Genomic DNA, 23,931 nt, shown 5'->3' on the forward strand with positions numbered 1-23,931 from the left:
CACCTCTTTGTCTGCCTTTATGTATTTGTTTATATACTGTGTAATTGTCACTTTTCATTTCAATATTACATAAATCATTTCTTTGCTCTCATGAGCTTTTCTTAGGGCATACCGGGACATAAGTGACATGTTACATATTCCTCTGGATTTTTTTTAACAAAGTGTTTTTGAAGAATAGTTCTAAATGAAAAGTTTATTTAAAAATAGGGCTTGTTCTTACAAAGCAGTATTGCATCTATATTTAAAATTCTCTACAATAGCTTGTTATTCAAAAGAATAGTATGATGCAGTCTTTATTATGGAAAATGATATGTGTATGTTTCTTAGGTTTACTTGAAGCCAGACCTATAAATATATGTAGAGATAAACTTTGATGTTTTACTTTGGAATGTAAAAAAACTACACAGTTATGATTCGGTTTATTATATTTAATTTGCAAAGGAAAACACTGGTTTTTCATGCTTATGAGGAAATATATTCTTTCATAATATAAGGCATAATAGTCATTGTCAGTAAAATAGAGATTAGATTTGAATATGGTTATCTTTTGGCATAATAAAATACTGAAATGGAACACTGTGTTTAGAATAAACATGTGATGATTACATAATGATATCTGTACTTTACATGCAGTGCTACTCTTTCGACATTCCTGGTTGAACTACTTAAAAGTTCAGTAGCCATGCAAGAACAGGTGCTGGGTGGAAAAGGCTTTTTAGTTATTGGCTAATTACTTGAAAAGGTAAGTGATGTGTTGATGGTTTTATTGTGTAGCCTCACAGTTGGACAGCTGACAATCACTAATTATATTTTTTCTATAATTTTACTTTCCATTGACTGTGTAGAGATTATACTATTTGCTAATTCACAAACATCTCAGATTTAAGTGTAGACATGGAATTAACTGGGTATTGGAAGCATAATTAAATTTTGAATTAAAAAACTAAAGAAAAAAATTTCATCTATATCTATTCAAGCAATAAGTATTTCTCTTAAGTTTTTCTATAGTAGTACCCCTTATTTCTACACTCTCTTTCTAAGGTGTCACTTACCCATGGACAACTGCAGTTCAAAATATTAAATGGAATAAACAATTTATAACTTTTAAATTGTGTGCTGTTCTGAGTAGAGTGATGAAATCTCGTACTGTCCCTCTTCATCAAGTCCTGGACATGCATCCTCCTTTTGCTCAGCTTTTTCATGTAGTATACACTGTCTTCCTATTAGTCATTTAGTAGCTATCTCAGTTCTCAGACTGAAAATCGTATATATCATCCACTAGGGGTCTTGGAAGTATCGCCTCCGGATAAGGAGTACTGTAGTTGTTTCTTTGGTATCTTTTCACTTAGACTTTTTATTTTATTTATTTTTTTTTGAGACAGTGTCTCACTCTGTCTCCCACACTAGAGTGCAGTGGTGCGATCTTGGCTCACTGCAACCCCCACCTCCCGAGTTCAACCAAGCAATTCTCCCGCCTAAGCCTCCCTAGTATCTGGGATCACAGGTGCGTACCACCATGCCTAGCTAAAGTTTTGTATTTTTAGTAGAAACAGGGTTTTCCCCACGTTGGCCAGGCTGGTCTTGAACTCCTGATCTCAAGTGATCTGCCCACCTCGGCCTCCCAAAATGCTGGGATTACAAGCATGAACCACTGCGCCTGGCCTTAGACTGTTTCTTGAAAGTCTTTTTTATTAAGATAAAAGTCTTTAGTATACATGGATTTACCTGTTAGGTTTTGTTATTTTTTAATTATGCGGTCAAAATTTTTATTTTGTAGTAATAGAAACATTATTTTGTGCTTTTTCCCTACTCTTAATATATATGACTATTTAGTTTTTCTCATCTATACATAGTATAAACAATAAAAATTAGATGGGTTTACATTTTAATATTTTGTGTCATTTATGTTGTTTTATGACCTCTTTTGCTTCAGTCACATCTGTGCTTTTATGAGTGCTGAATTTCTGATTATGATCTCACAAGAGTTTAGTTGTATCATGTGATTTCCTTTAAAAATTAGTGAGATTTCATGAATAAGCATTTTTTTTTGTTTGTTTTTGTTTTTTTTATTTTTTTGAGACACTCTCGCTGTCGCCTGGGCTGGAGTGCAGTGGCGCGATCTCGGCTCGCTGCAACCTCCGCCTTCCGGGTTCACGCCATTCTCCTGCCTCAGCCTCCCGAGTAGCTGGGACTACAGGCGCCTGCCACCACGCCCAGCTAATTTTTTTGTGTTTTTAGTAGACACAGGATTTCACCGTGTTAGCCAGGATGGTCTCGATCTCCGGACCTCGTGATCCGCCCGCCTCAGCCTCCCAAAGTGCTGGGATTACAAGCGTGAGCCACTGCTTCCAGCCAGCATGTTTTTTTTTTTTAATAACAAATACCTGTGCCCTTTATTAGCACTCTCAACCCTCTTATCAGTTAGTTAACTCTATAATATTCAGCTGCTCTGAAAATGAAACTATTTGAAAAGTATTAGAAGTGAGGTCTCAACTAAGGGATAAACATATATTTCCTTTGGAAAAAGAGAAGATACTTTGAAGCAGTTTTAATTTTACCTCCAATTGTTTTACATTTGAAATGTTATCAGTTGATTAATGGACAAACAAAATGTAGTATATACATGCAATTGAATATTATTTAGTCACAAGAGTCAAGTTCTAAAATATGCCATATTTTATATATTACGTGTCTTTATACATATATATATATATATATATATATATATATAATATGTCTTTGAAACTAGTGCTGACCTTTCCTTAAGGATTAAGCATTGAAGAGTGGTAGATTGTTAAGATTGATCATTGGTAGCATTTCTTTATTGAGATGATTTTTTCCATAAGATTATTAAGAACTTAAGGCTCTTTGGTTTATTTTTTAAAATAAGGGAATACTCTTTCTGTATCTAGAGTATTAAGAATTGTTCAGAAGATGTACGATAAGCTACATTTAACATGAATTTGATAACATATGAAATGCCTTTGTAAGATTACTGTGTGTGACAGGATTTCTGTGAGGACTTACCCCTTTAAATGTGCTTTCATTTGTTTACTGAGAATGTATCAGAAAATCCTAAATTAAACATTCTTTTACTTAAAACTTAGCTTATAATTAGAAATATTTGTAAAAGCCTTCAAATAAAAATGTATGTTAATATTTCATATTATAATGTCAATTTAGTGGATGCAAAATATTATTTCACTGTGGTTTTAATTTGCACTTTTCCTAGATTTTGAATAAGATTTTCATATATAATTATGGAAAATGAATATTTTATCTTCTTTGTTATTCATTTCCTTTACCAATTTTCCCTATATCTCTTCATGATTCCCACCCCTAGTCAATCCATAATTCACTTTTTGGCTTTATGAATTGCTTATTCTAAATATTTCATGTAAGTGGGATCATACAATATTTGTCTTTTTGTATTTGGTCCATTTTGCTTAGCAGAATGTTTTCAGTGTGCATCCATGTTATAGCATATTTTTTTCATTCCTTTTTATTGCTAAGTAATATTCCAACAGTATTTTAATTTGTATAGCTTTTTAGTGCGGCCTGATATTGAAGAGTATGTCATCTAGCTTTACTGTTGTTCTTGACGATTGCCTTGCCCATTTCTGGGTCTTTGCATTTCAATATATGTCAGCTTATCAACTTCCACCAAAAAACATGAGGATTTTTATTGTATTATATTGACATCTTTCCATACTGAATCTTTCAAGTCATATACTTGGTATATTCTTTTATTAATTTAGATTTTCTTTTGTAGTTTTCTGTATAGAACAGTTTCTGTCTTTTTGATGGATTTATTTCCAGATATTTGATATTATTTGATGCCCTTAAAATTTTAATTCTTTGCACTTGATTTTACCCAAAAGGCCAAGAAGCAATTAAAAGTTTTGATTTTTAATTTGTTACTGGTACATAGAATTATAATTGATATTTATGTTGAACTTTTATATACCAATCTTTCTATTCCTCTATTAAATCTAGTCATTTGTAGATTTTTTCAAAAAAAATTTTGTAGACAATAATAACATCAGAGAATGATAGTTTTTTTTTCCTTTCTAATATTTATTTATTTATTTTTTTCCTTGCCTTGTTATGCCACCTAAAGACTGCCAGTACAGTGTTGAATAAAAGTTGTGATAGTGGCCATCCCTGTCTTATTCCTGATCTCATGGGCAATGCTGTTAATAATTAGCCACTAAGTATGATATTTTTAATAATTAGTTTTTGTAGATTTTTTAGTTAAATTAAGGAATTATCTATTTCTATTTTTCTAAGAGTTTTCTTTATTATAAACAGGATTTTATCAAACATCTTTCCTGCAGTATTTGAGATGAGTATGATGTTTCTCATTTTTCTTAGTGAATTACATTGATTATTTTTCAGATTTTAAACCTTCCTTATATTCCTGGGCACTCGCTTACTCCTAAATCTACTCCTATTCCAACCTGTCTTTCATTCTTCCATGTCCTTTAAGATGGCTCATGTCTTTGTCACCAGTGGCCTTCATAGTCTGTCCCGGGATTATTTCTCAGTCCTTATCTTATTCGACCTGTGAATATTTCGGTTGAACAGTCTTTCCTTCTTGAAATGCTTTCTTGCATTGTGTTTTGCCATGGTTTGCTTTTTCTCTTACTTATTCTCTCTCATTAGTTCTGCTTCATCTTTCTAAATTCTGATGACTGTTCTTTCCCAGTGATTAATCCTGGAAAGCGTTTCACTTTTCCATCTACACAGTACCTTACTCTGATTGAGATTATCCACTTCTACAGCTCCCGTGATCCTGTAAATACTAATAACCCTCAATTGTTTCTATTTTTAGTTCCACTTGGATTTCTAGTAATCTTCTTGACTAAATTATCCAAACTGATTTTTCTCTCAAATTTTTCATCCTTCAGAGTTGTTTGTCTTATTTAGTGGCATTACCATTCAACAAGTGGTTGAAACCAAAAAGTTAATTGTTTTTGACTCTACTTTTGTTGCACTCTAGATCCAGACTCTCAGGAAATTATGTTGTTTTACTCTCAAAACATATCCAGAATCAATTACTACTTCCTCTTTATTTCTCAACTCCTTACTATGTCCGTTGATACCATTTTAGTTCAAACCATGATCATCCTTCACCATTGGTTACCTACAGTCCGTTTTTCACTTGCAGTTAGACTAGTTGTCCTAAAATGTGCCAAATCTTATTCAAGTCTTCATCCTTCTCATAATGAAGTCATAAGCCTTATACCTCACATCATCTCTCCCCACTCTCTTGCTTTCTCTGTTTTAGGCAAAGGTCTTTTTGCCTTTCCCTTAAGAACTAAAATGATAAGAATTTACCCAAGGACTTTTGCATTTACTTCCCCCATTGTTTCCATCACTTTTTCTTCAGATACTCACAGAATTTGATTCTATGCTTCATTCAGGATTTTGCTTGTATGATGCCTTATCACAGAAATATTCTCCGATCATTCTAAATAAATTAGTATCCCTTCCATAACCATCAGTGTTTACCTACTCTGCTAATTTTACAGCACCATTCTGGCGTGTTTTATATTTTTTACCAATTTTCTGCCTCCTCCTGCTAGAATGTAGGCTTCATGAAAGAAGGGGCAATATATACATATATATATGTATGTGTATGTATATATATGTATCTATATATTTTTTTATTCTTTTTTGTCTCCCCTTATTGTTGTATCTTCAGCACCTAGAACAGTGCTGGGCTCAGTAAATAGTTGTTGAATTGAGTATATGAAAAGTCCTTGCATGCTTGTCTGATTACCTAAGAAACAGTAACTTTTTTACCTTTCTCAGAGGAATGCTCATATTGTGTTATTTTTAAATAATCAGTGGCCAGGTTAGTATTAATAGTATTGGTAATAGAAGTTTGATTTTTTAATTTCTTAACTTAATAACAGGTTACTGGTTAACTGCCACTTAGCTTTTATATCTCCTTGTCATAGAAGATATCTTAGGAAGATAGTATATGCGAGGCCTTTTATTAATAACAATTTTACTGTTCCATGAAAAAATTTTAAGGCGTTTTTGTTTTGTTCTGCCAAAATATGATCTTGTGGAAAACTTAGAGGTTATCCAGTATATTCAATAGGATATTTTTGATTGTGGTTAGTAGAAAATTTGATTCAAAGTATCTTAAACATTAAGGAAATATACTAACTAATGTAACAAAGTCTAGTGTTAGATGGCATATCAGTTATATTCTTGGCAGGAAACAGAGGGCGTACTCAACCTAGGTTTTTGAGAAGAGTTTAATGCAAGGGTATTTAAAAAGTTGAAAGCAGGGAGCTTGGGAAGATTTGAAGAGATGAGGGGAATAAGTGTTTAGCATAACCCAAAGACAAAGTTATTGTAGCTGTAGAAGAAGGGTACCTGATGGGACTGTGGTCTTCGAGAAAGGAGTATAGTGTAAGTGTACTGAAGGGGTAAAATCTGGAAAATGTATACCCAACTTCATTTTCTTTCTGTCCCTTAATTTCTTGCTAATGTCTTCAATTAGTCAAACTCAACTGGAAACCAGTAGGCAAGGGAGCGTCCCAAGCATTAAAACAGGACAGGGAGGTTGGAAAGGCAGCAAACATAAATTGTGTTTCAGGGCTGGGTTATCTGAGTCTCAATAATGTCATCAGAGACCCAGGTTTTATCTATATCTCTGCTGTACCAGCTACAGTGTTGATTTTATGCTAAAGCTGATACTGTTTGAGGTCACAAGGCTGCCAGAGAGAATTAGTGCTATAGACCTTCACATCCAGGTGAAGAAAGCAAGCTCCTTTCTGTCAATTACTGCGCAAGATTCTTCTCTCCAATTTGATTGGTTAGCTTAGAGCTTGGCTGGCCTTCTTTTGAATCAATTGTTGCTATGCAACACTTTGATACTGAGTCTCTGAACTAATCATTGCCTGCCACCCTCCCCATCACTCCACCAAAACAACAACAAATGATTAATCTGGTTGGATTAGGCTATTTGGAGCACAACCTTGGAGTCCTGGGAGGAGCAGAATGGATAATAGACTATGGTGTACCTCTACAATTAAAATCGTTTTACACAATTTATTGAATATATAATCATACATGTTATGGGTATATGTGTGTGTATGTATAATGCTTTCTACAATAAAAACGAACATTTCTGATAACCTATTCCATTATAGGCTAATCTAAATGTTGGAACAATCTCTCTTTATTGAACAGAAGTTTCTCTTTGTAACCGCCAGTGCTCCTATTTGGTTTAGTTAATTCTGGAGTGGATGCTATAATGCAACTATTTTTATAACTTCTCAGGTATTATTTCCAAATATGGTTAGCCATGTCACATTATAGTACTTCTTAAAAATTATGTATTCTGTCACCACATAAAATTAATATATAGATCAAATTCCAGGGCTTACATTTTCTATGAGATTTAAATTGTTCCATCTAAAGGTTACAGATTTGTAACTATAAATTATCCAAGTATAGATCTGTTTTTAAAGTAGTTTTACTTGAGAAAATGAAAACAAATACCAAAATATAAAAATATTTTGAAACTGTTAATCAAACGAAATACATTTAAAAGCAGAGTTAGAGTCTTCTTTCTTCTCTTCCCAGGCTGTGTTTTTTCCTACCTATTCTATTCTTACTTTATTTTTGAATTTGACATTAATTCAGTTAAATGTTCCCTGAGAAATTAGGGTAGGGATCAGGAAGATAAAAGATGAATAAGATAATATTCTTTCTTATATTACGAAAGAGATTTTTTTTTTACTAACAATAATACAAGGAAGGAGGAATAAGTACTTCTAAGAGGTAAAGGTAACATGCTGTTGAAGAGAATATTCATTTGTACATTTATACACTATTTATAATCCAGAATAGTAGGATTTTGAGGAGATCAATAAAAAGACACAGTAAAATATTTTCTAAAGAATAATTTTAGAATGAAAATCTGCCACCCAACAGCATTAATTGGTATGTGGAAACAGCAGGCCCCCCCATTTTTTTTTAAGTAATGTGGAAGGCCTTGTGATGCTTTTAGTATACCTTTTAATATCATGGTCCAAGTTCCAAACTTGTTTCTATATTATGAATTCATCAAGTGGATATGTTTATAATGGTCAGCCTGATTTTATAATACAGGTTAATGTTCTTTATAAGGACATGATGAATAATTTTTATGAGCTACAGTCTGGTCACATAGTGCGTTTATCTATTAACAGGATCTGACTGTATTTTATTTTAGAGTTTTAAGTGTGAGTAGAATGTTATCAGATCATGTTCTTGAAATCATTACTACTGAATAAAAATAGAATGTATAAGATAAGCTATGTGAAATTATATTTAGTGAAGGAGCTGGCTGAAGTTTTAAATAACTATTGATCTCTTATTTTAGTTTTATTCCTTTACAAATAAAATATTTTTAAAGTACTATGTTATTTTCACTGATACTCCTTTAAATATGAATACTCAATCTTTACTTTTTAAACTCAAATGTTTGTTTTGGTTCCCCTCCTTTATTAACTCAGCTATTTATTTAGATTAATTTCCACCATCTTTCTTAAAATTTTCAGTGAAAATTATGTACTAAGGTTTGCTTTGAATTTTGTAGGCTATTGCTTATGTAAGCACCATTGGTAATTTTGTCAAAGAATTCTATTATATTAATACTAAATTATTTGTAACCTTATAATAATTTGAACCAATTAAATGCCCCCTTCTTAGTAAAACCTGTTCACCATCCTTCTACAAATGTTTTATCTGCTCCATAGTTTCTTTCATTGAACTTAGTAACCTCTAACATGTTACATATTGTACCTTTTTATTTTATTTACTGTGTGTTCCTGCCTTATCATCTCTTAGAATATGTTCTGTGAGACAGAGTTTTTACTTCAATTTTGTTAGCTGCTTTTTTGACAGTGCCAGGGAGCGTATTTGACTAACAGTGAGCAATCAGCATGTATATTTTCTAAATGACTAAAATAAAAGTCTTGAGCTCTACCTTTAAGGTAAAGGAAATGTATGCAAGGGTGTTACAAACTGGGGGAGCAAGAGGGAGAAAGCAGGGGAAGGAAACGTGTCCTGTGGGTGAAACTGGCCCACAGTAATATTCTGTGGGACTCAACAAAGAGGTTTAGTTTTGGTCCTCACCACTCTTTTTTGTCTCCTACTCTGGTTTACACGTTGTTGTTAGTTATTTGCAATCATTTTAGTTTGTGACCTTTTATGTAGAAGTGTGAAAATTCATGATGTGCTTAAGTCAAATTTACTGAGTTGTCCTTATGATCATGAGAAATGTAGCTAAATCATATGGGAGGTAAAATTGGTAAGACAGTTTCATCCCTTTTAAATTTTGATCGTCTTAAACTGATTCAGACTTCAGTCGGTGAAGAATAGGAAGGAAAGATGTGTTGTGTGATGTGTGCTTTAGGGTTGAGTGGTAGATGATTCTTTACCCTGTGACTGAAAGGATGGTGATACTACAAAACTGTATCACCAGATGAGGAAGAAAAGATTTGTGTCGGAAGATATATTTTTTGATGTTTGAGTTTGAATTATCAGCTTTTGTGAAGAGCATTTTTTAATATTACAGCATTTTTATCTGAAATTGTATTCTAGGATAGCATTGTCCAATTAAAATACAATTCAAACCTCAGGTGCAATTTAATATTTTCCAGTAAAAAATTACAGGTTGTATTAATCTTAATAATGTCTTTAGTATTTTATTTTGATAATATGCAAAATATTATTTCAACATCTATTCAATAAGAAAATACGATTTTTAAAAATATTCTGAGCTGGAAAAACCCAGTGTTTTCATACTCACAACACATCTCACTTTCAATTGCAACATTCCAGCAGCTCAGTTGCCACATAGGGCTTCTGGCTACTGTATGAGATGGTGCAGCTTTAAGGTTTGGTTTCAATTTTGGAGAGTCTGTTGTTTAAATACCATTGGTAATAGGTATATGGTGATAGCAGTTGAAAATTGTTGAAGCGAGTACTCAGCATAGACATAGTGTTATATGAAGCTGTGAAAGCATAATATATCATCCAGGGATACGGTATTTATGAAGAGCAGACCAAGGAAATAATATTTTAAGCAATATTTTACATATTTTTAAGCAATATTTTTACATGTTTTAAACGATCTCTATTTATATGTCTAAGATTTCTTCTTATATGTCAATTTCTACAAAAAATGAAATGAAGCCATTCTTATAACATTTCATTTCTTTAGCTTTAGCTAATAGTAGCATTATTTAACTTGAATTATTTATCTGTAATTGTCTTAGATTAGGCTTCAAATAACAAGCTATCACTCAAAGAAATAGCTAAAATTTTAGATCTCTTAATAAAATTATATTTTAATAGCAAATAATATAAATGTGTATTTCATATTTATTAGTGATAGCATATGAAAAATTCATGTGTGCTTATGCTAAGTCAGAAATTATACAATTTAATATTCTGGATATTTCAAGCTAGAATTTCTGTTTTCTTTCTTAGTCATCAAGAGTTCATGTAACTAGACCTGTCTTGGAGCAATTTTTATCTTTTGCAAAATACCTTGGTGGTTTATCTCATGGAGCACCTTTGCTGAAGCAGCTTTGTGATCATATTTTGTTTATTAACCCAGCCATCTGGATACATACACCTGCAAAGGTATGAGTTTTATACTTATTCAGTTTGTTTTAGTGTAATGTTATACATTATAGTTGCTGGATCTAAAGTATCCAGTGGAAAACATTTGAACATTTTAGCTTATTTTATAGTTAATCTGCAGTAATTGTGTTAGGCAGTATCAGGAGATCAAAATATTTATAAGTAGTAAAATAAATGAAACTATAGGTAAAACAGAATCTTTGTGTAACACTGCATTCTAACATCTTTAGATGTGATACATACTTTTCCAATGAAGAGAATTTGCTATACCAATTTTTGAAAGACTAGGAAAGAGAACAGATAACTAATTGTATTATGACTGTAATCATTTTGCTGGAAAATCGCTTTCATTTTGAAGGCAGAATTTATATCATTACATGTAAATAATACTCACTTAAAAATAAATATATACATGAAATAAATATTTTTCCAGGTAATAACAGAAAATTCTTATTATTTTGTATACCAGAATTTAGTCTTAGTGGAAGTCAATAATGAGGGATGTTTTGATTTTGAGCTATCTTTTACAGTTTAATAATATCTCCCTGAGTTATTAATTATTGCCTAAGCCCAAATCTTAATTTTGAGAACTCTTTTAAGCAAGATGTCTGACATGCCATCTCTGTGCTCACATGGTCAGATTGTGAAAGCGAACTGTATATATTATGGCCACAGGGGAGGAGAATTTGATATTGCATGAACTTTTAGGATATATGACAAAAATATATAGGTTTTCAGATAGGCTTTAGCTGACTGATGTTCTGTTGCTATGAAGAAATTTATACACTGAAAGCTACTGAAATATACTTTAAGAGCTTTAGTTGACTTTTAAAATATTAATCTTTTTATCAGATTAATTTCAATAATTTAATCATTTTAAAATTATTTAATTGCCACAGCTGTTAGACTACCTTTATTATAAGTTTATTAGAAAACGTTAATTGCAGATTTTATGTGTGGGTGTATGTGTGTGTGTATATATATGTATGTATATATATGTATGTGTGTGTGTGTGTGTGTATATATATATATATATATATATATATATATATATATATATATATAATTTTTTTTTTTTTTTTGAGACGGAGTTTCACTCTCATTGCCCAGGCTGGAGTGCAATGGCGCGATCTCGGCTCACCGCAATCTCCGCTTCCCTGGTTCAGCCCATTCTCCTCCCTCAGCCTCCCGAGTAGCTGGGATTACAGGCATGTGCCACCATGCCTGGCTAATTTTTTTGTATTTTTAGTAGAGATGGAGTTTCTCCATGTTGGTCAGGCTGGTTTCAAACTCCCGACCTCAGGTGATGCACCCGCCTCAGCCTCCCAAAGTGCTGGGATTACAGGCCTGAGCCACCGCGCCTGGCTATATATTTTTAAAATATAAATAATATTGAAGAAGAAAGTTATTTTTAACCTCTTAATAAATGATCATTTCTTGGCCTTTACTAATTTGCGTTTAAATTAAAACAATGTATATTTATAATATAAGCACTTGAGGCATTTTAAGTTCATTTTAATGATCTCTTAATATTCTGTATTAGGTTCAACTTTGCCTATATACATGTTTGTCTGCTGAATTTATTGGAACTGCTACCATCTACACCACCATACGCAGAATAGGAACAGTATTAAAGATAATGCACACCTTAAAATATTACTACTGGGTTATTAATCCTGCTGACAGTAGTGGCATTACACCTAAAGGATTAGGTATGTATAACACTTCCACTGTATTTACATTTGCCTATGAATATTCTGTATTCTGAGTACTGTTACAGTGAGCAGTGTACATGACTATGAAATCACTGAAATGTTTTCTTATGTAGCAAACTGGCATATTGAGAATTGTTTGTGGTAAAGAAGTTTAGGGCTTTTCAATATTAAATTATTTTGGAATAAAATCAGGTAAAAAGCAACAATAGTCTTTATTTTAGCCTGTCTGCCTTTTTTCATTCAGGAAGACACATTTATAATATTAAAAACAGTTAAATGATATTAGTTATAACTGGTGTGTTCTAGTACATCAGTTGCTTTCAACATTTTCAGATTGTTACATGTTTTCATATTTTTATTCCAGATTTATCCTTTGTTCTGACTGTAGTGGAAACTAATTTAATTCTTCACTGTGATTTCTTTTTTGTTTTGAAAATATAGCCAGTTTTTCTAATTATACAAAAAAAAGAAAATAAATAATACAGAAGAAAATATATGTTTATGGCCCAAACCCCAAGAATAATTACTGATACGATTTTGGCATGTTTTCTTCCAGTGTTTCTCATTGCATACATATATAAAAATATTTAAACTTTTTAATTATAAATTGAGATTTTCTCAATTTTTCTATCTTGTCCTTTTCTCAGCTCAATGTAGTAATGTAAGGGGATGTACCATTCACATTGTTTCTAAAGTTTTGATTTTATACATATTAGAGGATTCTCTCATATATATATGTGTTTACCTCCATCTTTGATTTGTTTAAAATTACTGAAAAAGGGGCTAATGACAAATATTTTAAATTTTTTTCAGGAATGTCATATTATTTTAGTTTTACCAGTAGAATGTTACAGTACTTCCTTTAGCGTGCTCACAATAACGCTGAATATTATAGTTTTATAATAATCCCTTTGATAAGGAAAAATAGCAGTTTCCAATGTTTTTTTTTTTTTTTTTTTTTTGAATTGGAGTCTCCCTCTGTCACCCAGGCTGGAGTGCAGTGGTGCTATCTGGGCTCATTGCAAGCTCTGCCTCCCGGGTTCATGCCATTCTGCTACCTCAGCCTCCCAAGTAGCTGGGACTAGAGGCCCCCGCCACCACGCCTGGCTAATTTTTTGTATTTTTAGTAGAGGGGTTTCACCGTATTAGCCAGGATGGTCTCAATCTCCTGACCTCGTGATCTGCCCAACTCGGCCTCCCAGTTTACTATTTTAATATTTATATAAGCTTACTTTTATCTCTTTTTATTTTATTAATGGGGCTTTAGAAGTTATTTATATTCAGATCTGTTATTTTCTCCTTCTATGGCTTCTTCCATTGCTTTTAAGTTGGTAATGCCTAAAATTTATTGGAATTTTCTGCCAAGCACTCTACATGTTAATTTGTTTAGTTATATATATATATAATATAATTATAGATAAATAGACATTCATATCCATACATAAGACTGCATCTATATGTAACTTTGTTTTTGATATCATCCTCATTTTAAAGATTAGGAAACTGAAAGTTGGTGCAAACCAAAGAGCGCCAAAATCTGAATCATATCTATCTGACTCAGAGACCTCGTTCTTAAATGCTACTCTATGATGGAGTTTTCTCTAGTCTAAACAAATCATATATTCACACATAATAATTTCTGCCTTAAAATATTAATTTCTAATTTACAGAAAAGTTACAAAGTTGCAAACACTGCAGAAAGAATTCTCATATGTCCCTCACTAGATTCTCAATATTTTACATCTTACCACTTTAGGCTTTACTATTCTCTCATGCTCTTTTTATATATAGATAAACACACCTACAAACACATACCCATATTTTTTTCTGAATCAATTGATAATAAATTGTGGACATGATACCCTCTCACCTCTAAATACTTTATTGTGTATTTCCTGAAAGGTAAAGGCACTTTGTTAAATAACCAAAGGATACCCATTAATATCAGGAAGTTAGCATTAATACAATACTATCGTCTAATTCAAAGACCCCACTCAAATTTCACTAATTACACTAATAAAGTCCTTTCTAGGAAAAAACTTCTTTTGTCCTAAGTCTGTTGAGGACCATATGTTGTGCTTAGTTGCCTTGTTACTTTTAATGTTCTTCAGTGTAGAGTAGTTTTTTACTATTTCCTTGTCTTTCAGGACCTTGACATTTTTGAAGAATACAGACCAGTTATTTTTTCAAATACCCTTAAATTTGAATTTTCTATTCATGATGATTCAGGTTTTTCATTTTTACAAGAAATAACACAGAGGTCATATTGTGTCTCTCTCCTTGTATCATGTCAAGGAGACGCATGATGTTGAGTTGTGCTTTTACAAGTGATGTCAACTTTAAACATTTGATTAAGGTATTATCTTCCAGGTTTCTTCATTATAAAAATCACTCCTTTCTCTTTGGTAATTAATAAGTATTTGATGGATAAATACATTGAAACTATATAAATATCCTGTTCTTCAACAAAATTTCACCTGCTTGTTTTAGTGCGCTGATGATTCTTACTAAAAATTATCTTTATTGTGATGACTGACAAATGATGTTTTCTAAGACATTTATTAAGTTGGCATATCTACTGGAAGGAAGAACTTGTTTTACTACTGCACTCTATCTATCTATCTATCTATATCTATGTATCTACCTATCTGTCTACCTGTCTATCATCTTTTATATCTGTATGGACTCATGTATTCAATGTGTTATATCAACAGTTGGCATACTTTCTTTGCAAAGGGCCAGATAGTGTTTTAGGCTTAGGGAGCCATAAGGTCTCTGTTGCACATAGTTAGCTCTGACATTGTATCGCAGAAATAACCACAGACTGTATGTAAATGAATAGGTGTGGCTTGTTCCAGTGAAACTTACAAAAACAAGTGGCCTGATGGGTTTAGTCCTAGGGCTGTGGTTTATCTGTCTCCTGGGTTGTATCATTATTTTGATGCTTGAGATTTGGCCAGTAGGACCCTTCACATGGATTATGGGACAAATGCCCCTAAGATTATAATACTTTATTACTTTCTGAAACAAGATGTTTTTGACTTTTCTTACACTTCCCTTATCCCAGCCCTGAAATCAGCCATTTTTCCAAGAAGCCCTGGTTTGCTTGGTGGATATGGTTTTTAGAAACCAAGATCTGGATGTGAGGTGTGCTTCTTGGTTTTTGAATGTCGTTGCTTCTACGTACTCTTAGTGGACAGATCTAGGAAATGATGTTTGTATCTATGTATATAGGTACATCTTAACTGATTTATCTATATTAAAACCATGAGTTCACAGCAGTACCTTCAATTCCAGTCCAAAGTCACATGGCTTGACCTAGCCTCAAACTTCTTAAATGTGTAGCTTTCTTCTTCAACAGTGAGAAGTCTTGCTCCTATTGTCTTTAATGTATTTATATATTTTCTTATTCTACTTTACAAAACCAGTGTTTTCATACACATGCCATAACCTTCTCAGCTTTAACATTGCTAGTCATCTCTAACCATACCCTCAGATTTGATTCTTAATGGTCCTTGTTGTCTCCTCAGCCCCAGTTGTTTCTTTGGCGCTGGCCACCCTCCTGACCTCTACTGGCTCCTTGGCCCTGACCCTGAAAGTCCTTCCAGACTCACTTGCCTCTTTGGCTCTATAAGACCCTGGGTATCACCAGGGCCTCTGCTCCCTCCATAGAATCCGTGTCCCTGAGGCCTCACTGGCTCTAGCTACATCAAAGAGAGGGAAAGGAAGAGAACCAGTACCTATATTTTAAGTGAAAGTGACAGGAAAGTGGAATGAGCACACTTACTTTTATCATTTAAATTATTACTTTAACATTTTAATACTTTGAAATTAATTTTGTTATATAGTAGAATGTAAGGTTCTGACTTGAAGTATGTAGTTTTCTAAATGACAGCATTTTTCAATACCATTTTAAACAAACGCTTTCTTTTAAGGACACTCTAAAGATAATTTGCACTACACTAGTTTTCGTAGAACTATTCATGTGTAGGCACTCACCTTGAGAAGTAGGATTTTTTTTTACTTAACACTTTTGTCTCTTAAATTATTATTATATATAGTTAGCTGTAAAAACATTGAGATATATTAAAAATATTATAGGACAGGTAATACATATTCATGGTAGCAAGTGAAATAATACAAAGGTTTATGAATAAAAAGTTACTACTCTCCTAGGTAGCCAATGTTGCCGGTCTTGCATGTCCTTCTACTGCTTTTTGTCTGCTCATGCAAACATGAACTTACTCATGTATACACATAGGTGTTTCAAAGCTTTATTTTGAATACATCACGAACACAAAGTGGTATAATTACCACTGATTACACTGGTATAATTACACTAGTGGTATAATACACAAAGTGGTATAATTACACTAATGTGTAATATATAAACATGTTATAAATATGAAATAAATATAAAATGAACCCTATTTAAACATCACTAAGCCTAAGAAACAGAACATTACCAGTGAGTCTGAATATTCTATTGCGTGGCCACATCTCTTTTCTGTTCCCCGTCATAGAAATCACTCCCTCCCAAATTTTACGTTATTTCTTTTCTTTACTTCGGTGCTTATTATTTTTTACTATGCTTTACTGTTTTGCTATGTATGTATTAATTTATTGTTTAGCTTCTATATTTTATTTTACATAAATAGTATTTTGGGATTTGTTTTTTCATTGAGTTTTATATTTGTTAGATAAATCGGTTTGTATTTTGTTTTGCAGAAATGGATTTATATCATACACAAAGCACACATATATATATATTTCTTTGCAACATGCTGTTTGTATTGTGCAGTATACAATAAAAGTAATTATTGCTAACATTTGAGTGCTTATGATTAAAATGGACCTGGTACTAGTCTAATTCCTTTACATATGTTGATCCATTTAATCCTCACAAGATGTCCTATGACAAGCAGTATTATTATTCTTACCCTAACAATAAAGAAGAAAACAAACCTTAGGTACAGAGATGTTACAAAACTTGTCCAATTTTATTAAGTGGTGGCAGAAATAGAAGTAAGATTACAGAAATTATTACTAAGACGGAATCTGTCTTTTCTTGGATAGAGTGGGGATGTGATCAGGAACGGGAATGTGGCAAAGAGCTGAGGTCTGGAGCATGGTGAGGGCTTTGGCATGCAGGGCAGGATGGGAACACAATCAGTTGTTAGATATTCAGGAATTTTATGAGCTGGTTGTTAAACCATTGGTAGCTTGAACTTGAAATCAGATTATTATTAATATGATAGAAATCAGAAATAGTAAATGCTCAAAATCAGGACCTCATCCCTCCACTCTGCAGATAATTCCTTTACCAGCATACCAATAGTTGACGGGTTTCCCTGTCAGGCTACTGTCAGTGTTCAATTTCTTGGTCAAAGAACTGTTTATACAGGTGTTCATTTTATGATAATTCATTAAGTTGTTCATGTATGTTTTCTGTACGTAGGCAATATTTTACAATGGAAAGTTTTTTTTTTAAGTAATACCAAATGTCAATAGAAGGGGAAGAGTACTCTGTGCATCTTGATGGGAGTGGGCCAATAAAAGGTGGAGAGCAGTCTGGGAAATAGGGAAGATATTTCTTTTATTCTAATAGGCAGGATGGATTTTTTGGATAATAACTTGCTTGCAGATGTAATCTTCATGTAAATATTAAGTGAATAAGCAGATGCTATAAATTGTGTATGAAGGGCACATGTACCCTGAAACTTAAAGTATAATAATAGTAAAATTTAAAAAAATTTTTTAAAGCAGTAGATAAATACTAGCTGCTACAAGAAAGGCTTAATGTTAAAGGATTTTTATGAATCTAGCTACATTTCTTAAAAGTATACTTTATTGTATATTATGCATATTACATATATTACTTTATATTTTCATTTTTATTAGTAGATATTTTGAAATTACTTTAAAATTTCTACATTATGATAGAACTGATATGTACATTTGAACATTTTATGCTCATTTTCACTTATTGATGCAGCATTTATTAAATGCCCACCATAATATGTATTTTCTTTATACAAGTGACATAGAAGAAATAGGCTGCAAAACAAATAATTAAAAGAGTGTCACTTTTTCTGAGCTTTGTTAAATAATGTGCAGGGTGAAAATGGAGCTAGTCCTTAAATGAAGACAAGTTTAATTGAGAATGGAAAACATATTGGGAAGCCTATTAATGTAATAAAAACAGAAAAATGTATTCAGGTATTAATGTAAATACTGGGGGATTATACATTTATAAATGCATACTAATATGTTAGAACTTTTTAAACAATTCTTTTTTCCACAAAATCAGACATTCAGTAAATAATTTGAAATTGCCAAAAATTTGAAAGTTAATTTTTGGATACCCATATATTATTAAAATTTTTATACCATTAATATAAATATTGTAATTTTAATAAATATAATTATTCAAGAATGCCATAGTATCCCAACATAACTGCATTAAGCTTATTTAATATCTTGTATTTTTTATTTTTACTTTTTTTCTGTTTTGTTCTAGATGGTCCCCAGCCATCACAAAAAGAAATTATATCACTGAGGGCATTTATGCTACTTTTTCTGAAACAGCTCATACTAAAAGTAAAATAATTTTATATAATTTAGAATTACAGTATATAGGTAGAAAGGAATTTCTGGCATGTTTTGAAATTATTATTGTTAAATTAGTAATAGCTACCTTTAATTAATGAATTGCTTCCAAAATTCTGCACATCTTTTTTTTTTTTGCATTAATTTCTTTTAAAATAATCTTTATTTAGGTATAGTTTACATTTAACAACATACTCATTTAAGTGTATAGCTTGATAAGTCTTCACTGTAAACCAAAAATAAAATTCTAAGCCCCCCAACCATCTGAATGGACCCCTCTTCTTGGCCAAGAGCATTCCAAAGTTAACCTGAAAAAACTAGTTCAGGTCATGATGGAAGGGAAGGTTGGACATGCCCCAGTTTACCCTTCTCCCTTTTGGAATTCAGGAAAAGCTGACCAGCATTAACATCAACACAGACCTTATGTCTGATAGGAAACTTTGACAATCTATTCCCTCTGAAGCTTGCTACCTGGAGGCTTCATCTACAAGATAAAACCTTGGTCTCCACAACCGCTTATCATAACCCAGACATTCCTTCCTGTTGATAATAATCTACCTTGTAACCTGGAAGCTCCCTGCTTCAAGTTCCCCCACCTTTGCAGATTGAACCAATGTAAACCTTACATGCATTGATTGATGTATTATGTCTCCCTAAGATGAATAAAAGCAAGCTGTATGTTGACTACCTTCAGCACAGGTTGTCAGGACCTCCTGAGGCTGGGTCACGGATGCATCCTTAACCTTGGCAAAATAAACTCTCTAGATTGACTGAGACCTATCTCAGATACTGTTGGGTTCAAATATATAACTTATGAAACTAATACACAAATCAAGTCATAGAATATTTCCATCACTCCTCATCTACCGCCAAATTTCCTTATGCGTCTTTGCAGTCAACCTCCCACCCCATCCCCAGGCAACTGCAGATCTGCTTTTTGTCTCTGCACCTTCAACTGACCCTTTCTGTGATTTCATATGAATGGAATCATGCGCTGAAAGGTCTTTTGTGTCTGGCTTCTTTTGCTCAGCATAATGTTTTTGAGGTTTGTCCATGTTTTTATGTTTGTCAATGGTTAATTTCTCTCCATTGCAGAGTAGTTTCCTATTGTACATGTGTACCACAATTTGTATATCCATTCCATTGCTGATGGACATTTGATTTGTTTCCAGATTTTGGCAATTATGAATAGAGCTACCATGAACACCCAGGTACAAGTCTTTGTGTGGACTTATGTTTTCATTTCTCTTGGAATGGAACTGTCATATCAATAAGTATATGTTTAACTTTGTAAGAAACTGCCAACAAATTATCTGCGATGGTTATGCCATTTTGTTTTTCTACCAGCAATACACGAGCATTTCAGTTGCTCCACAATTTTGCCAAAACTTGTTTTCTTTAATTTGGACATTTAAGTGGTGTACAGAGGCATCTAATTGTGGTTCTAGTTTTCTTTGCCCTGATGACCAATGGTGTTGAACATCTTTTCATGTGCTTTTTGACCATTTACATATCCTCTTTTGTGAAGTGTCTGTTCAAATATTTTTGCCCATTTAAAACATTTGGGGGTTTGTCTTTTTTTTTTTTATTATACTTTAAGTTTTAGGGTACATGTGCACATTGTGCAGGTTAGTTACATATGTATACATGTGCCATGCTGGTGCGCTGCACCCACTAACTCGTCATCTAGCATTAGGTATATCTCCCAGTGCTATCCCTCCCCCCTCCCCCCACCCCACAACAGTCCCCAGAGTGTGATATTCCCCTTCCTGTGTCCATGTGATCTCATTGTTCAATTCCCACCTATGAGTGAGAATATGCGATGTTTGGTTTTTTGTTCTTGTGATAGTTTACTGAGAATGATGGTTTCCAATTTCATCCATGTCCCTACAAAGGACATGAACTCATCATTTTTTATGGCTGCATAGTATTCCATGGTGTATATGTGCCACATTTTCTTAATCCAGTCTATCATTGTTGGACATTTGGGTTGGTTCCAAGTCTTTGCTATTGTGAATAATGCCGCAATAAACATACGTGAATTCTGCACATCTTAATATTAACTTTTATTGAACTTAACTAACTTGTGGTTAAATGCTCTCTGAAATCTTCTCTATTAAGGGATGTGACAGAAATGGACAAGGAACATATGAATAAGAATTGAGCCATTATTCTTACAATAATTGACCATTATTCTAGAAAATGGTCTGTGTGCCAGTTTAAGAAGGCTTACATAATGTATTTTATTGGAGTAGGATTTTTTAAATGTTAAGATGAAAACAAAGTGAAAATAAATATAAATTGTGAGGTAATACACAAAAATTGATACTGTATAGTCTTGCACTTGTATTGTTTTAAGGAAAGAATGATTAGAAAATAGTCATAAGAATACTTAGATGGTCAAAATATGCTAACTTTTTATAGTGAATGTCAATCAAATAGAAATGACTTAAAAATTGATATAATTTTCTAAATACTTAACCTGAAATAATACAGTCTATAAATTGTGAAATGTGTGGAGATTTTAATTAAAATATCACTACATTAAACTTTTCTTTTAAAATGATTATTTTGGTGTCTTTTAAATTAAAATTTTAATTTTAGATGTAAAATAATAAAATTTTTTAAAAATTAAGATCGAAGGGTCAAAGAAGATGAACTTCAGAGTATATTAAATTTCCTTCTTACAATACATGAGGTAGGACATGTTATGGACCTTTTAATTATTTAAGCCAATCTTTAGAGTAAAATTTAAATCAATATTGGTGATTTATGCAGGATGAAAATATTCATGATGTGCTACAGTTACTGGTGGCTTTAATGTCAGAACACCCAGCCTCAATGATACCAGTATTTAATCAAAGAAATGGAATAAGGTATGATTATAATATTAGTATTACTATTAGACTTTAATGGAGCACAGTTGTTCCTCCTAGAATAATTCCTATTCTATGACTATTTGAATAAATATAGCATCTTACAGATAAGAGAGTATAAATGGAGCATGCTGCTGTTGATCCTCCAATACTCAGGAAACTGGTGAAGTGTATAAACAGTAGTCTCAGGAATCAAGAAGAGTAAATTGTTTTTTGCTATAGTAAGGACATTACAAATTGTGAATAGAGCAATTTTTTTTTCAAGAAGACATGAAAAAGCAAGGTATGTTTTACCAAAAGAGGATACAATGAAATTTTATGATATTAGGCCTGAGAGAGATTACAGACAGTTTTGGAAGGTTCATAGAATGGTAGTAACTTTAGTGTTTTGTTTTTTTTTCAGTTGGTGATGAAAATTAAAGAATTTTAAATAGGGGAAATGTGCTCAGATTGCTATTTTGTTAGATTTACAATCACCAGTGTGAAACATGAGTTGAAGGACAAACTGAGGTAGCAATATCAGCAGGGAGATTATTTTATTCATCAGTATTAAGGATGATGACCTGAGACCGTAGCAGTGCAATGGAAATAATAGAGATGAAAGATGTTTCGTAGTAAGAGGCCAAAGCCGAAAGAAATTGAAAACCAACTTTTGTTGTGGCAATTGAAAAGTAACTTGGTAGACAGGTGAAATATAATTTCTTAGTATTTTTATGAACTTAACCCTATAATTTAGCTTCTTAAGGAATTCTTCCTTTTTATTTTTCTGGAGTTTTAATTAGTGGGATAAGCAGGATATCAAGGTTATGCCATGTATAACTCAGTGAATTTCTACAGATTTATTGTGAAAAAGAGTTTGGAAAGAATATATCAGTGACTGTCAAGGGCTTATTTAAGTGCTTTTTTTACTTGGCCATTTATATCAATGGGTAACAACCTTCTAGACTTGAAGAACTTTTCAAATTAGAGAAGCAGTCACTATCTCTATATGCATATCTCCCTTGTGACATCACTATTACCTTTGAGTTTGTAAATCATAGGCCTGCCAATCTATTTGAAGAAGATTATACATTTAGTGATTAAAAACTGTTATAATTTTTTACTCTGAGTTTGAACTATATGAAACTGTTGATACTTAACTGATTTTACCAAATAATGGCAATTTCATATGGTTCGATCTAATAAGGTAGTACAATTACACTCACTCTTCTGAACTTATATTTAGATTCAATAATTAGTGTCCTTGTCCTGAGATTTTGCTTTGTTTATTATATTATCTGATAAATTTAGTGAATCAGTTGAAGATATCCACATTACCCTTTTGGAGGATACCAAACTTAGATTGTCTAATATGATGAAATGCAGAAATATAATTCTATTATTTTGACACATTGGAAATATGATCCTACATATGAGAGTGCTATTAGGTAAGATCTTTAGGATTGACATAGCATTTTAAATGTATGGTACGAAAGAATTGATTAAGCACAACAGATGAAAAGGCCTTGTGCTCATGTCTGACCACGAGCAGAACATTTCAGATTGTTACCAGTATCTTAAAAACAATCACAAAGATTAAAAAATGGCCTTTCCTTGACCCTTCAGCTTTTCTACTTCAGAAATGGGGAGAAAGCTGGTTCAGAATAGTATAAAAGGTGAAAAAAATAGGCTTATTAGATAGAAAATATTGAAAGTGGCTAAAGCATTTATATGTCTTTATTCTAGAAAACAGCCATTAAAGGCTAACAGTTGTATATGAAGTATTTTGGGAGGAAAATTCTTGTCTGTTCTAAGTCGTACAATAGAATTCAGTATAACATCTGAACAAAAAGAATGAACTGAGTTTAATTCTGATGGTATGCTAATTCAGCTTAAGGAAGCCCTTGTGATAACACTGAACTAAGCAGCTAAAAATTTGATATTTTTATATCTTGAAATGTTTAAAGAAAAGAATAGACAGCTACCTGTCTTACATAGCTTAGATCATTTGCTGGCTGAATATAGTGAGCTTAAGCAGATTAATTAGGATTATTATTAATTAGTAACAATGTATATTACAAGTAAACATTCAT

At 32.4% G+C, this 23,931-nt stretch overlaps 1 long non-coding RNA gene across 1 annotated transcript in view; it reads left to right on the forward strand.

Moving 5' to 3' along the window:
- LOC101138791 (uncharacterized) overlaps window positions 1–20,194 on the forward strand; it is a 38,994-nt gene extending 18,800 nt beyond the window's left edge. Inside the window, exons 6-9 of the long non-coding RNA XR_010131106.1 lie at window positions 634–742; window positions 10,504–10,659; window positions 12,203–12,371; window positions 20,156–20,194. This is a non-coding gene — a long non-coding RNA (uncharacterized lncRNA). The remainder of the gene's footprint in view (window positions 1–633; window positions 743–10,503; window positions 10,660–12,202; window positions 12,372–20,155) is intronic.
- Window positions 20,195–23,931: the final 3,737 nt, after the last annotated feature.

Source organism: Gorilla gorilla, chromosome 16 (genome assembly GCF_029281585.2).
Source record: "Gorilla gorilla gorilla isolate KB3781 chromosome 16, NHGRI_mGorGor1-v2.1_pri, whole genome shotgun sequence".
Taxonomy (NCBI): Eukaryota; Metazoa; Chordata; class Mammalia; order Primates; family Hominidae; genus Gorilla; species Gorilla gorilla.